This window comes from Pithys albifrons, chromosome 25, assembly GCF_047495875.1.
Source record: "Pithys albifrons albifrons isolate INPA30051 chromosome 25, PitAlb_v1, whole genome shotgun sequence".
NCBI lineage: Eukaryota > Metazoa > Chordata > Aves > Passeriformes > Thamnophilidae > Pithys > Pithys albifrons.
This window is the reverse complement of record NC_092482.1, coordinates 5119736-5133511: the sequence shown is the minus strand read 5'-3', so window position 1 is coordinate 5133511 and position 13776 is coordinate 5119736.

Genomic DNA, 13776 nt, shown 5'->3' with positions numbered 1-13776 from the left:
GATCCCCAACCCTGCCACCACCAGGCAGAAGAAGGGGACTCAAGACACAGAGGGAATGGAAAAACGTCCTAGGCCATGTTGGAAGGGACTTGAAGCAACCTGGGCTAGTGGAATTGTGGCAAAATGTGGAATACAGAAAATTTTCTTAAGACAGGCTGTTCTTTACTGTTTGATCTTTGGATACTTTCAAGCCTAATGAACAGGAAGGATATTTAATCTGAGAATATTTAATCAGGGTATATCTGAGGATATTTAATCAGAGAGTGGCCAACAAGCTCTAAGTGGTGTCCATGTGTTAGAAAAACCAACTCCTTGTTGCAAGAATTGTCCTGTTAAGGTTTAGGGCTGAACATTCTTGAGTTACCTCAGACATAGGGGCAGGTTATCAAAGCTTGGGAAGAAGGATGTACCACTGATAGTGGGCACAAAGAATTCAGCATTTACAGGCCACAGAACATCTGGCAGAACTCTCAAGGTACCAATAAACAACCACAGCAATTGTGCTGAAATCAGCTCCTGTTGGGGAAAATAAAATTCCAACAAGGGGAGATGGTGAGCACTGACATACAGACCACCAATCTGAACACCCTCGACCCAAAAAAGGAGATGCACTGAGAATGCAGATTAATTAGCATGAGAACTGAGAGCATCATTAACCACTAGGAGATAGAATGCTAATTAATAGTAGAAGTATGCAACTTGTAGCCAATGAACAGTAACTCCTTTGCTGGATAAAATGGAAAAATAATACAAAAATTTGGGATGGCTGGTGTGCTGGATTTGTGGAATACCATCGACACACAGGCTTGGCAACTCTCAAATAAATAATCAATGTCTTTCTTGAGTGTGCAATTAATGGCTGGTTGCACACAGGGTAACAAATCTGGGTTTGTGCAGACAGAAATCCCTGCATAGGGCAGGTAGATGGAACTGCATGAGCCTTAAGGCCCCTTCAAGTCAACTGTTACAGGGTTACCTCAGTGAGTCTAAGTTTAGGCTTTAAATCTAGGGGTAGTCCTGGACCTGTCAGCTGACCTGGGCTAGGCTGAGCTAACAGCTGACAGTTTCTGGCCAATAATATTGTATTCTATACCATATTTGACGACATCATTCTCCAGAGGGGAAAAAGCCTGGGTAGGAGTGGCTTGGGCAGTGGCTTCTCAGCCTCCTCTTGGGAGGACGCACGATGCTGTCCCAGGGGGGATGGGGAGGGCCAGGCCCACCACTGGCTCACCAGTTATCTCAGGAAAGTAAAATGTGTTGCTCTGGTTCTCTCCTTTCTGCTTGGGTTTGTGTCTCTGGGGACTGAATCTTCTAAAGTGATTTGGGGTTAAAGTAGTGAAATCTGTGTGTTCGCTGAGGGGTGGGGAATTGGGTCTTGCTGTATTCCAGCTTGTGTAAGTGTGTAGTTTCTTCTAATTCCTTTCTTCTTCTGTAAAAATACATCTAATTTAACCTAAACATATTTTGAAGGGGTTTTTCCCCCTCCTTCTTCTTCTTTCCTTCAGAAGGCGGCAAAAAGCTTTTTTTTTTTTGTACTTGGAGGAGTCAGCAGTTTGCTGGCTCAAACCAAGACATCAACCCATGCCATGTTTCCATGGCTTTATAACTCTGTGATAGAGTCACTTGGTGACAGACTCGCACTGCTGCGAGGTCTGATGGAGCAGCATAACAGTGAGACAACACAACCTCTGTCACATCAGCAGCTCCAAAGTTGGTTGAAACTTGGTTGTAATAATGCCAAGGTCATGGGTTCAATCCCCTGTGTGGGCCATTGACTTAAGAGTTGGACTCGATGATCCTTGTGGGTCCCTATTCCAACTCAGAATAGTCTGGGATTCTGTGAGATGAGTAGTCCCAGTGTGACATGAGGAGCACCAAAGTGACATGGCCAGCACCTCTGTGACATGGGCAGCATCACAGTGACCTGGGCAGCACCACAGTGAGCTGGGCAGCACCTCTGTGACATGGGCAGCACCGCTGTGACCCCAGCACCAACCCAGCAATCCTCATCTCTGCATCCCAGGCAACTGCAGCCAGTCGTGGTTGACCATGGCCCTGGTGAGACGTGCTACGCGTGCTCTGCTGCTGCTGGCCCTGCTGCTGGCAGTGGCCTCCTCCCCAGCAGAGTGCCAGGAGCTGTGCCCGCGGCGCTGCCGCTGCCCGAGGCGTGGGCTGCTGGACTGCCGCCACGCCGGGCTGGCCACCGTGCCCGCGGCCAGCCGGCGCCGGGCACTGACCGCACTGTGAGTCCTGCTGCCCCACAGAGCCCTCCAGCTGCCCCTGCTCGGCTTCTCAGGGCTGCAAACCCACCCTGGGCAGCGGGACGGGCACTGCCCGCACACCTGGGGGGTTTGGGGGTCGTGCCGCGGCCGCAGGGGGAGGCCACGCTGTGCCCTCTCCAGGGAAATGCTGCTTCCAGCTGGGCACCCAATGGGCAGGGCAGGGGGTTTTCCTCAGGGCTGACGGTGCCTGTGGTTGCTTTGCAGAGATTTCACTGGCAACGGGATTGCTACTTTTGGAAAAGAAGCGTGGAAGGAATACCCCTGGACTGAGACTTTGTAAGTGCCCTGCAGCGTTTCAGGTGTCAGGAGTTGGGGTATTGTCCATCCTTTTGTCGGGCTGTGCAGCAGCAGCACCCACACAACGTGTTTCCGTTGGGATTCCAAGCTGGGCTGCTGTGCAAGGAGGGGTGAGAATCCCCCAGGATGGGCAGAACTGCCCCGAGCCGTGTCCCCTGTCCCCGAGGGGCTGTCCCTGGGTGTGTTTGCCCAGGGCTCAGGCTGTGCTCAGCTCCAGCCGCACAGGAGCAAGTGCCTGCTGGGGCCATGGGTGGGGACGGTCCCTGCAGTGACCCAAAGAGGTGCTGCAGGAAAGCTGCTGCAGGGCATTTTCCCAGGAACGTTCCCTTTGCTGCTGTGGAGCCTCCGGTGTGCCAATGTCCATTTGTGTCCTTGCAGAGTGCTCAGGGACAATGAGCTGCAGGCAGTGAAGAGCCATTCCCTGGAGGGGCTGTTCCTGCTGAAGCATCTGTGAGCACCGACCCCTGCCCACCCTGGGGGGCTTCTGCCTCCCCTCCCTTGGGCCCTGCTGCCCAGCCCAGCCCTGGGCATGTGGGGCTTTGTCCCTCCTGGCTTCAGGGCTGCAGTGGAGGCCAAAGGGCAGTGCAAATGCAATTAACATTTTGTGTTCTGATTGTAACAGGGATTTGTCTGACAACAGAATTGTGTCCATTGAAGAACGTGCTTTTGAGCCATTGCCTTTCTTGAGGATTCTGTGAGTTACAAGTTTCTTTCTGGTGTATTTAGTGAAGTCCTTGTGTTTAGAATGTCCCTTTCTGTGTTAGAAAATGCTCCTGTTTTCAGCACAGCCCCTCAATGTCCCCTGCTAAAAGCTGAGCTGAGCTGAAGAGATCAATGCCAATGGCTGGACAGCCACCCCTGTGGGACAGACCCAAGAGGGGTTGTCCATTCACAGCCAACAGAGAAGCCATTTCCTGAAGGCTTTGCTGTGTCCTGGAAGGGAAAGAGACTGAGCACTTGTGCCCATCATTTCCCCTCCTGGGCATGTTAAAAGCCCTGAGAAACCAACAGTTTCCTCCCTGTTCCACCTTGGATTTGCACATTTCCTCAAAACAGCTGCTGCTTTGCCCCAGCATCCTGCAGGACAGAGGCAGCTGATTGCTGTGATCTCCTCTTTGCCCAGAAACCTCAGTGGGAATGGCCTCACCCAGCTCCCCAGGGGCACGTTCCAGGCCTGGCACAGGATGCAGTTTCTGGAGGAGCTGTAAGTGGGACAAGGGGTAAAGGCCCATCAGAGGGAGACTCCGCAGGGACAGAGGGGCAGAGCAGCTTTGCCCTCTGTGAGGTGCTGAATGCCAGTAGGGATGTGAGCCCGGGAGCACCAGGAGTGTGCAGCTGGAAAGCCCCTCTCCCTCAGCAGCTTCTCTTCTCCAGGGCTCCTTGAACCAGCCAGGCCATCCCCACGGGCCCCAACCCACCCAGCTCACGTCCTTCCCCTCTCCCCTGACAGCTCTCTGTTGTGTTTTCAGGATCCTCAGCCATAACCCCCTGACTGTGATTGCTGACACAGCATTCTTCAAGCTACCTTCAGTCACCTCTCTGTGAGTATGGACTCCTTGGGAGCACATCAGGGAGATCTTTGTCTCTCTCCAGTGGCCTGTGCTCAGGAGAGCCGAGATCCAGGAGCAAATCTCCCTCTTGTCTTTCTGCTGGAGACACCACTGTCCCCAGCAGTGGCAGAACAAGTGCCAGGCCAAGCAGTTCTGGTGTGTCCCCAGCTGCAAAGCAACCAAGGAGCTGGAACACAAACCCTCAGGAAGGAGAGGCTGTCCTGGTGTGGGGCCATGGAGTGGCCAGAGGGCTCTGGGAATACTCCAGTCCTGCCTGAGCACTCGTGCTGTCAGTTCAGGGCTCCTGCCTCCTACGGGGACTGGAGTTGTCCTCAAAGGAGAGGAGGAGGAGGGTTTGGAGCCAGGCAATCCTTTCTGTTGGCATCTGTGTGCCATGGGAGCTGCAGGGTCCCCTCCTGATTCCCACCCCATGGTTTGGAGCAGGGCAAAGCAGGAGGACGGTCGGGTCTTGAATGGCTGGTCTTTGACTGGGCAGGAGTGGATCCCTCTGCCAACACCACCAGGCTCATCAGGGGGCTGGGCTTGCTCTCAGAGCAGAGTTCTGGGAATGTCACCTGAAAATTCGTTGTGGTTGTTCAAATGCTTGCAGGGACCTGAGTGCAACCCCAGTGACTCCACAGACGTTGCTGCTGCTCCTGCAGACAACAGTCCACTTGGAGACACTGTGAGTACGTGGGACTGAGTCTCAGCCACCAGCAGAGCCTCAGTGCTGAGACAAGGGGTCTGCTTGGGAAACAAACCTGTCTGCCAGTAAATCAGAGCAACCCCAGTATGCTTAAGGGTTGCTCTTTACTTTGGGGACACCCCAGATTCACCAGCTGAGAGGCAGAACTTGGCCTTTTGGGTCACTTACTGCAGGTTTTTCAAGAAGGGGAGTTTTAGGTCAGTTTTAGATCAAGGGGGTTGAGTTTCTCCATCAAATGGTATTTTGGGACCAATTCTATTTTCAAAGGAAAAATCACCTTTTTGATGCCAGTGCAGAAGCCAATCTTCTACTTGGAACCTCTCTTAGACATTAGGAAAGCATAATTGTCCCCTGGGACTGGGGGTGAGGGAAGTTTCCCTGAGCTGTGGCAGACACTGAAGCACCACCTGTGTGTTCCCTGGGCTGCACTTGGAGCCATGGATTGGGGTGCTGGGTTTCCCTCCAATAAATCCCCTCTTGTCTTCAGCAAAGTGCCCATGGCTGTGGCCTGCTGCCTGTGCCAGGAGCATCCCAGCCCCGAGACCCCGGGCAGGACCATCCGGTTCGTCTGCGAGAACCTGTGCAGGAGCAGCAGCAGCAGCAGCAGCAGCAGCAGCAGCAGCAGCTCTGCCCCGTGTGCTGGTGGGTGTCCTGTGGGGTTGGGGTGACCTGAAATGTGCCCAGTTCCCTCCAGCCTGAGGAGATGCTGCAGCACGGCCTCAATCTGGGGAGGGTCCTGATCTCCCCTTGGAGTACAAGACTTGGAAAAAGCACAGGATGGAAAGTTCCTGGAGGTTCCACACATCTTGTGTGTCCAGTACTCTCTGGAGAAGCAAGAGCTCAGTGGGCTAAACAAAGAGCTGAACTCCCAACCCAGCCCACACATCCAGCCAAGGAAAGCAGGCCTGTCCCGTGCCCTGGAAAGCACCATCTGCTCAGAAACTCCCCCATTCCCTGGGAACCTCCTGAGCCTTTCCAGTGCCACCACACCTTGGCCAGTCAGAGCTCAGGAGCCTCGGGGGTCCCAGACACAGTCCACGCCAGGCCAAAGGGCCCAGCAGTGTTTGTGTTGCTCTGGCCTGGTGATGTGAGCCCAAAGCTGCCTCAAACCCACAGTGGGAAGAGCAGGACCCAGAACAAGGGTGGGTGTCCCTCTTCAGACTCTGCAGACCCCTCCTGCAATGCAGCAAGTGCTGGAGGCTCTCTGGGATATTCAGGCTCCCAAACCCCAACACTGGCTCAGATCCAGCTGGGGGAAAGTCTCTGGCAGCAAAGCCATTGCCCTGGGATGTTTCACTGCCATCCAAACAGAGCCCTGGGACACACCAGTAAAGAATCTCCTCCCTGTTGGGCCCCAAGGGGATAATCAGAAGGGATTCAATGAGTCTTCTCCCCTGCCAACACATCCACCTTGGTGCTCCCTTCCCTCCCTTGTGTCCCAGAGGAGCTCCTGCTGCTCGGGGTAAACCTCTGACCTGTGATTGTGTCGAGTCACTGACCTGCTTCTTGGTGTTCTCCAGTTCAAACAGATCCTGTGGCACAGACACAGGGAGAAGGAATGGCCGTGGAAGAATCCAGAAGACTGAAGAGCAGCCCAGTGTTGAAGCTCAAGGCCAAGGAGCCTTCCCTGGGAGAGCATGGAAGTGTAACTCTTGGGATTGCCCTGAGCCTGAGCAGCACTGAGGGGGATGTCAGCAGCCTGAAGGACTCCAGGACAACTTCCTATCCCCCTCAGCATCTATCCAGGCAGGAAGGGAAAACAACTGTGGATGAGCTGATGGCCCAGCTCAGTAAGAAGCTGCACAAGGCAAAAAGCATCATGACAGTGAAAAGCATCATCACACCCCAGCCCCAGCCTGTCAGGGAGAAGAATGTGGAGGAAAAGACACCCTCGGGCGTGACTGAAAAGCAGCCGGGCTCCCGTTTGAACTGGCAGGCATTGAACCCCTGGGATGGAGCTGGTGGGTTAGACCCCACTGCAGACAGCTCCATCTTTGGACAGCACAGAGGTGTGCAGGTGGCTGCATCTCCAGGGCAGCTCAATGTTTGGAGAACCAAAGAGCACAAGAAGAGCAGGGACAGCCACTACGGGGTTGCACAAAATCCCCTTTTCTACCAGGCACCGGGCCCTGCGCCAGCCCAGGGAGAGCCCCCAGGCTCAGAGAGCAAAGCTGAGCTGGGTCTGAACAGGAACCTGGACTTTGTGTCTGACCCTCTGGTTAACAGCCCCCCTGCTGCCCCCAGCAGGGCAGAGCACGGGGCTGAAGGAGAGCCTTGGGCTCCACGGGGGCACTTCCCCATCAGCCCTGGCACCATGGAGACCCCTTGGCAGGACTATGAGGAAGGGTCCGGGCTCCTCCATGACCCAGGGAGCTCTGAAGGCCCAGAGGTTTTGCCAGTTCCTGGAGAGGGCTCTGAGCCCAGCGTGGAGCACCAGCTGCGCCTGCTGGTGCCGGACGAAGGGCTGCGGACGTTCATGGCCCACGTGGAGCGAACCCTGAGGAGGGACTGCAGCCTGCCTGGGGTGCAGCTGGCCTGTGCTAAGATGGTCTCCAAGACTGGGCTGCTGCTAAGTTTGCTCAGTAAGAGGCAAGAGAATGAGGGAGCCTTGTCTTTCATGGGCCACGATCCTGTGGAAGAGGACGTGTCCACACGCACAGCCTTGGAGAAGGGCAAGGAACCCAGAGGGAAGGTAGGAGAGCTCCTGGGCACTGGTGGGTGTGTGCTTCAGGCAATGGGCAATGCAAGGAGCAACCCTTTCCCTCTTGATGGTCTCATCTCCTTTTTTCCCCAGGAGAAACCAGATGACACAATCACATTGGTGATATTGCTGTCTGTCCTGTCCGTCATTCTTCTGGTGCTGACTCTTGTCATTATGGTAAGCCAATATCTTGTTTGACAGACAGCTGTCAGTCAGCCCTGTAGCTGCAGTGCCCAGCTGAGGAGCCCTGGGGTGCCACTGGATGGCTGTGCACGTGCTGGGAAGCACAGGAGGTGTTTTTCCAGCCCTGGAACTTGTGGCAGCATCCGCAGTCCCCAGCCCAGCAGGGTCCATCCTGCTTGGAGGGAACTTGTCCTGTCATCCTTCCCCTCTCTTGGCAGCTTTGCTTTGCTCTCCTGCCTTCAGCCACACAGCAATGGGGTCAGGAGAGCTCTGGGAGTTGTGTCACATTCTGGAGGCAGGGAAAAGCGGGAAACTGGGAAGGGGGGACAGGCTCTATTGAAGTCGCTGCTGGCACTGACTTACAGATGTGTGGAATGGGCTGGGTTGGAGGAAGAACCTTTAGGCCTCCCGTGTCTTGTGGAGCATGAGAAGAAATTTGTGGTATCACAAGTCTCCCTTTCTCCTTCCCCAGAGGTGCTCCCGACCCTGTGACGTTTTTTGGCGATTCCTGTGCACTGTGCTAGAAAGGTAATTCCTCCCTGCCTGTGCCACTCCTGTGCCACTGCTGTGCCACCAACAGTCTTTACTCTGAAGAGCATCTCATCCCCAAGTCCCCCCAGCCTTGCGAGTGCTGCTGCAGGAGCCTCCCCAGTCTGTGTTTAAAACACGTCGCTTTTGGGAGAGACCTGGAAAAGGGGCCCCAGAGTGGGGGTGATGGGCAGAGATAAACTCACATCCCAACCAGCCCCTCTCTGTGCCAGCAATGTTTCCCCCTGGATGGCTTGGATGTGTTTGGCCAGCCAGTGCCATCCCTTCTGGGGCTCCCCATCTTCCTTTGGCTCTGCTGAAACACCCCCCTGCTGGCACCTCCTACATTCCTCCCTGGCCAAACCTCCCTGCTTATTTTCTTTTTTTTTTTTGTGTTGTTTTCAGTTGCTTAGTAAATCTGTAAAGGAAATGGAGGAAGAACAAGTACGAGAAGTCAGAGGATGAAGAGCTGGTAAGGGCAGAGAGCACCTGCCAGTGCTGCCCCTCTGCCTGCTCATCCTCACCTCTTGTAATCCTTCCATTCCGTGGCACTTTCCAGTGCTCACTTAAGATCATTGAGGCTGAAATAGTGATAGCTCAAAACACAATGGATGTCCTTGATAAAGAGGAAGAATGCCAGAAAGAGAGACAGAAAGGGAAGACAGATGTCTTCCAGGAAGGGATAGAATATGAAAATGTCAGTAGAGCAGGATGAGACTTTCAAGGAGATGAAGAAGAAAGTGGGATGCCAATGCTCCAGCTCCTGTTCCAATACAGGATCTGCTGAGCCTTTCCTTGGATGCTATTTCCTTTCTGCTGTTTCCTTGGCTATTTCCCTGGATCCTTGTTCCTTGGCTGTCACTTCCTTGGATCCTTGGCTGTTATTTCCTTGGAGGCTGTTTCCTTGCTGCTATTTCCTTGACTCCTTGGATATTATTTCCTTCACTATGATTTCCTTCTTTATGATTTCCTTCACCATTATTTCCTTGCTGTTATTCCAGATGGCAGAAGCCTACCCAGAGGGAAGATGGTCCTACCCAGACCCTGTCCTGCTTCCAGCACCCCAAGATCTGGACAACTGATTCTGTGACCACTCTCTGCAGAGGAGGACCCTGCAGGCGGCTGCCGTGCTCAGGAGACTCTGCTGAGCCTCCCTGGGACTTGGGGATGGGGGGGAGAGGAGGGGTTGGGGGGGGTTGGGGGTGTTTGGGGGCGTTGTGGGGGGATTGGGTGGGGTGGGGAGGGTGTTGGAGGGGCGGGGGGGGTGTTGGGGGGGGTTGGAGGGGGGTTTGTGGGGGGTGGGGGGTTGGGGGGTGGGGGTGGGAGGGGGTGGGGGTGGGGGGGGGGGGTGGGATGCCCTGGGTACCTGAACAGCTGCTCCCTCGGGACCTGGGAATGGTGGGGAGGGGGGCGGGGGGGGGAGGGGTGGGATGCCCTGGGACCTTCACAGCTTCTCCCTGGGGACTTGAGGACAAGGAGGTGGGATGCCCTGGGACCTCCATACTTTCTCCCTGGGGAATGAGAACAGGGGGGTGGGATGTCCTGGACTCTCCACAGGTTTCCTTGGTGACCTCAGGACAGGAGGGTGGGAACAGGGGCGTGGGATGCCCTGGGCCCTCCACAACTCTTCTCCCTTGGGACCTGAGAACTCAGGGGTGGGATGCCCTGGGCACTCCACATCTTCTCCCTGGGGACCTGAGCACAGGGGCGTGAGATGCTCTGGGACCCTCTAAGCTCCTCTCTGGGCATTGGGAACAGGTGATCCAGGAAGCCTTGGGTGTCCTGAGCGGCCGCTGGTTCCACGCAGCCTCTGGAGTGTGCAGCCTTCCTGGACCGTGGCGTCCAGGGGGGCAGCACGTGTGGCACGGTGCCCCCTGCAGCCCCTTTCGTTCCGCTCTTCCTTCTTTCCACTTCAGGATTCTTTCCCAATAAATGCTGTTTTTCTATAGCCAGAGTGTGCTGTGAGCACGGGGAAGCTGAGGGGAAGGGCTGAGGGAGCTGGGGTTAGTTAGTCTGGAGAGGAGGAGGCTCAGAGGTGACCTCAGCACTGTCTGGAACTGCCTGAAGGGAAGTTGTACCCAGATGGGGGTCGGTCTCTTCTCTCGGGAAACCAACAGTAGGACAAGAAGGAACAAGCTCAAGCTCTGCCAGGGGAAATTTCAGTTGGAGATGAGAAAGAAATTCTTTGCAGAGAGAGTGCTCAGGGATTGGAATGGGCTGCCCAGAGAGGGGGTGGATTCCCCATCACTGGAGGTTTTTCAAGTGAGCTTCGCCGTGGCACTGAGTGCCATGATCTGGTAAAGGGACTGGAGTTGGCCCAAGGGTTGGACTTGATGATCTGAGACTTCTTTTCCAACCCAATCCATTCCCTGATTCTGTGAAAACAAACCAGGAGAAATTTCATCTGGATTGGTAAAAAATGTATGTCTGGCCAAACTTCACGAACAAAGATTTTGGGCAGGGCTGTCCCCACGTGCCCTCCCAGCCTGTGCAGTGGATTTCAGGTGAGGCTCAGCGTGCACAGAACTGGCCCCACCGTTTCAGTCCTGAGGTTCATCTGCCACGGCCGAGCGAGCTTGGACAGTGCCAGGGAAGTCCTCAGGACTAGAACCTACAGCCCCCGGCATTGCCCAGGAGGTCTCCCATCCAAGTACTGATCCCGGGCTGACCCTGCTGAGCTTCCGAGATCTGACGGGGTCGGATGTCAGGGAGGCATTAACTGCCCATGGTAAAAAAATAATCTGATGGATATTGGTTGTGTCCCACCCCAAAATATTCCAGTTTTGCTGCTACTCTTCAGTAAGGAAGGGAGCCAGTTCTGCCCATGATGATTCAGTGTCCCCGAGTGGAACAAAGTGTCACAGGCCGTTGATGCTGTGAAGGTGGGGGAGAGATCGCTCAGCCATCACTGTCAGGGACAGAACACACTCAGCTTGGGGGCATCAACTCAATTTATTACCCACAGAATCAGAGCAGCAAAGTGAGAAGTGAAGTAGCTCCTACAAAACCTTGCCCAGTGCCCCGTCCTTCCTGCCCAGCTCTGCCCAGGGGCACAGAGATGGCAATAGGGGTCCCACTCAGTGCGGCACATGGAGTTGGGCCCTGCCCAGGGACGGCAGGATGAGCCCATTCCCTGCTCCAGCATGGGCTGCCCACGGTGCCAGCCTCCTTTGGGCACCCCCTGCCCTGGCGTGGGCTCCTGCCCGGGCTGTAAGTGGGTCTGGGCCCCCCAGTGCCCTCCCTGCGCTGCAGGGGCACAGCTGTCCCCCCAGGGGCTGCCCAAAGGCTGCAGGGGCACAGCTGCCCCCCCAGGGGCTGCCCCAAAGGCTGCAGGGGCACAGCTGCCTCTCCAGGGGCTGCCCCAAGGGCTGCAGGGGCACAGCTGCCCCCCCAGGGGCTGCCCCAAAGGCTGTAGGGGCACAGCTGCCACGCAGGGGCTGCCCCAAGGGCTGTAGGGGAATAGCACCTGCAGCCCCTCCTGCCCCTCCTGCTCCTCTGGCCTCGCTGTCTGCAGGGCTGTTTCTCTCATGGATTCTCACTCTTTTCTGGCTGCAATTCCTTCTGTGTAGGAACATTTCTCTTTTCCTTCTGCAGTGTGTTATCCCAGCATTGCCACCATTTGAGGTTGGCTCAGCCTTGGCAGAGGCCTGTCCGTGCTGGGACAGCTGACAGTGGGTCAATCACACAGGGGAAGCTTCCAGCATCTTCTCACACAGGAGCCAGCCCTGTAGCCCCATCCCTGGAAGAGTTCCAGGCTGGGCTGGATGGCACTTGGAGCCAGCTGATCTAGTGGAAGGTGTCTCTGCCCATGGAAGGGGCCAAGGGAACTGGATGAACCTCAAGGCCCCATCCAAGCCAATGCATTGCAAGATTCCGTGGTTTTATGGCTCTGTGATGGAGTCATTTGGTCCCAGACTATCCTGAACACCAGTTGTGCTGCGAGGCCTGATGGAGCAGCACAACAGTGAGACAACAACACCTCTGTGACCTGGGCAGCACCACAGTGAGCTGGGCAGCACCTCTGTGACATGGGCAGCACCGCTGTGACCCCAGCACCAACCCAGCAATCCTCATCTCTGCATCCCAGGCAACTGCAGCCAGTCGTGGTTGACCATGGCCCTGGTGAGACGTGCTACGCGTGCTCTGCTGCTGCTGGCCCTGCTGCTGGCAGTGGCCTCCTCCCCAGCAGAGTGCCAGGAGCTGTGCCCGCGGCGCTGCCGCTGCCCGAGGCGTGGGCTGCTGGACTGCCGCCACGCCGGGCTGGCCACCGTGCCCGCGGCCAGCCGGCGCCGGGCACTGACCGCACTGTGAGTCCTGCTGCCCCACAGAGCCCTCCAGCTGCCCCTGCTCGGCTTCTCAGGGCTGCAAACCCACCCTGGGCAGCGGGACGGGCACTGCCCGCACACCTGGGCGGTTTGGGGGTCGTGCCGCAGCCGCAGGGGGAGGCCACGCTGTGCCCTCTCCAGGGAAATGCTGCTTCCAGCTGGGCACCCAATGGGCAGGGCAGGGGGTTTTCCTCAGGGCTGACGGTGCCTGTGGTTGCTTTGCAGAGATTTCACTGGCAACGGGATTGCTACTTTTGGAAAAGAAGCGTGGAAGGAATACCCCTGGACTGAGACTTTGTAAGTGCCCTGCAGCGTTTCAGGTGTCAGGAGTTGGGGTATTGTCCATCCTTTTGTCGGGCTGTGCAGCAGCAGCACCCACACAACGTGTTTCCGTTGGAATTCCAAGCTGGGCTGCTGTGCAAGGAGGGGTGAGAATCCCCCAGGATGGGCAGAACTGCCCCGAGCCGTGTCCCCTGTCCCCGAGGGGCTGTCCCTGGGTGTGTTTGCCCAGGGCTCAGGCTGTGCTCGGCTCCAGCCGCACAGGAGCAAGTGCCTGCTGGGGCCATGGGTGGGGACGGTCCCTGCAGTGACCCAAAGAGGTGCTGCAGGAAAGCTGCTGCAGGGCATTTTCCCAGGAACGTTCCCTTTGCTGCTGTGGAGCCTCCGGTGTGCCAATGTCCATTTGTGTCCTTGCAGAGTGCTCAGGGACAATGAGCTGCAGGCAGTGAAGAGCCATTCCCTGGAGGGGCTGTTCCTGCTGAAGCATCTGTGAGCACCGGCCCCTGCCCACCCTGGGGGGCTTCTGCCTCCCCTCCCTTGGGCCCTGCTGCCCAGCCCAGCCCTGGGCATGTGGGGCTTTGTCCCTCCTGGCTTCAGGGCTGCAGTGGAGGCCAAAGGGCAGTGCAAATGCAATTAACATTTTGTGTTCTGATTGTAACAGGGATTTGTCTGACAACAGAATTGTGTCCATTGAAGAACGTGCTTTTGAGCCATTGCCTTTCTTGAGGATTCTGTGAGTTACAAGTTTCTTTCTGGTGTATTTAGTGAAGTCCTTGTGTTTAGAATAACCCTTTCTGTGTTAGAAAATACTCCTGTTTTCAGCACAGCCCCTCAATGTCCCCTGCTAAAAGCTGAGCTGAGCTGAAGAGATCAATGCCAATGGCTGGACAGCCACCCCCGTGGGACAGACCCAAGAGGGGTT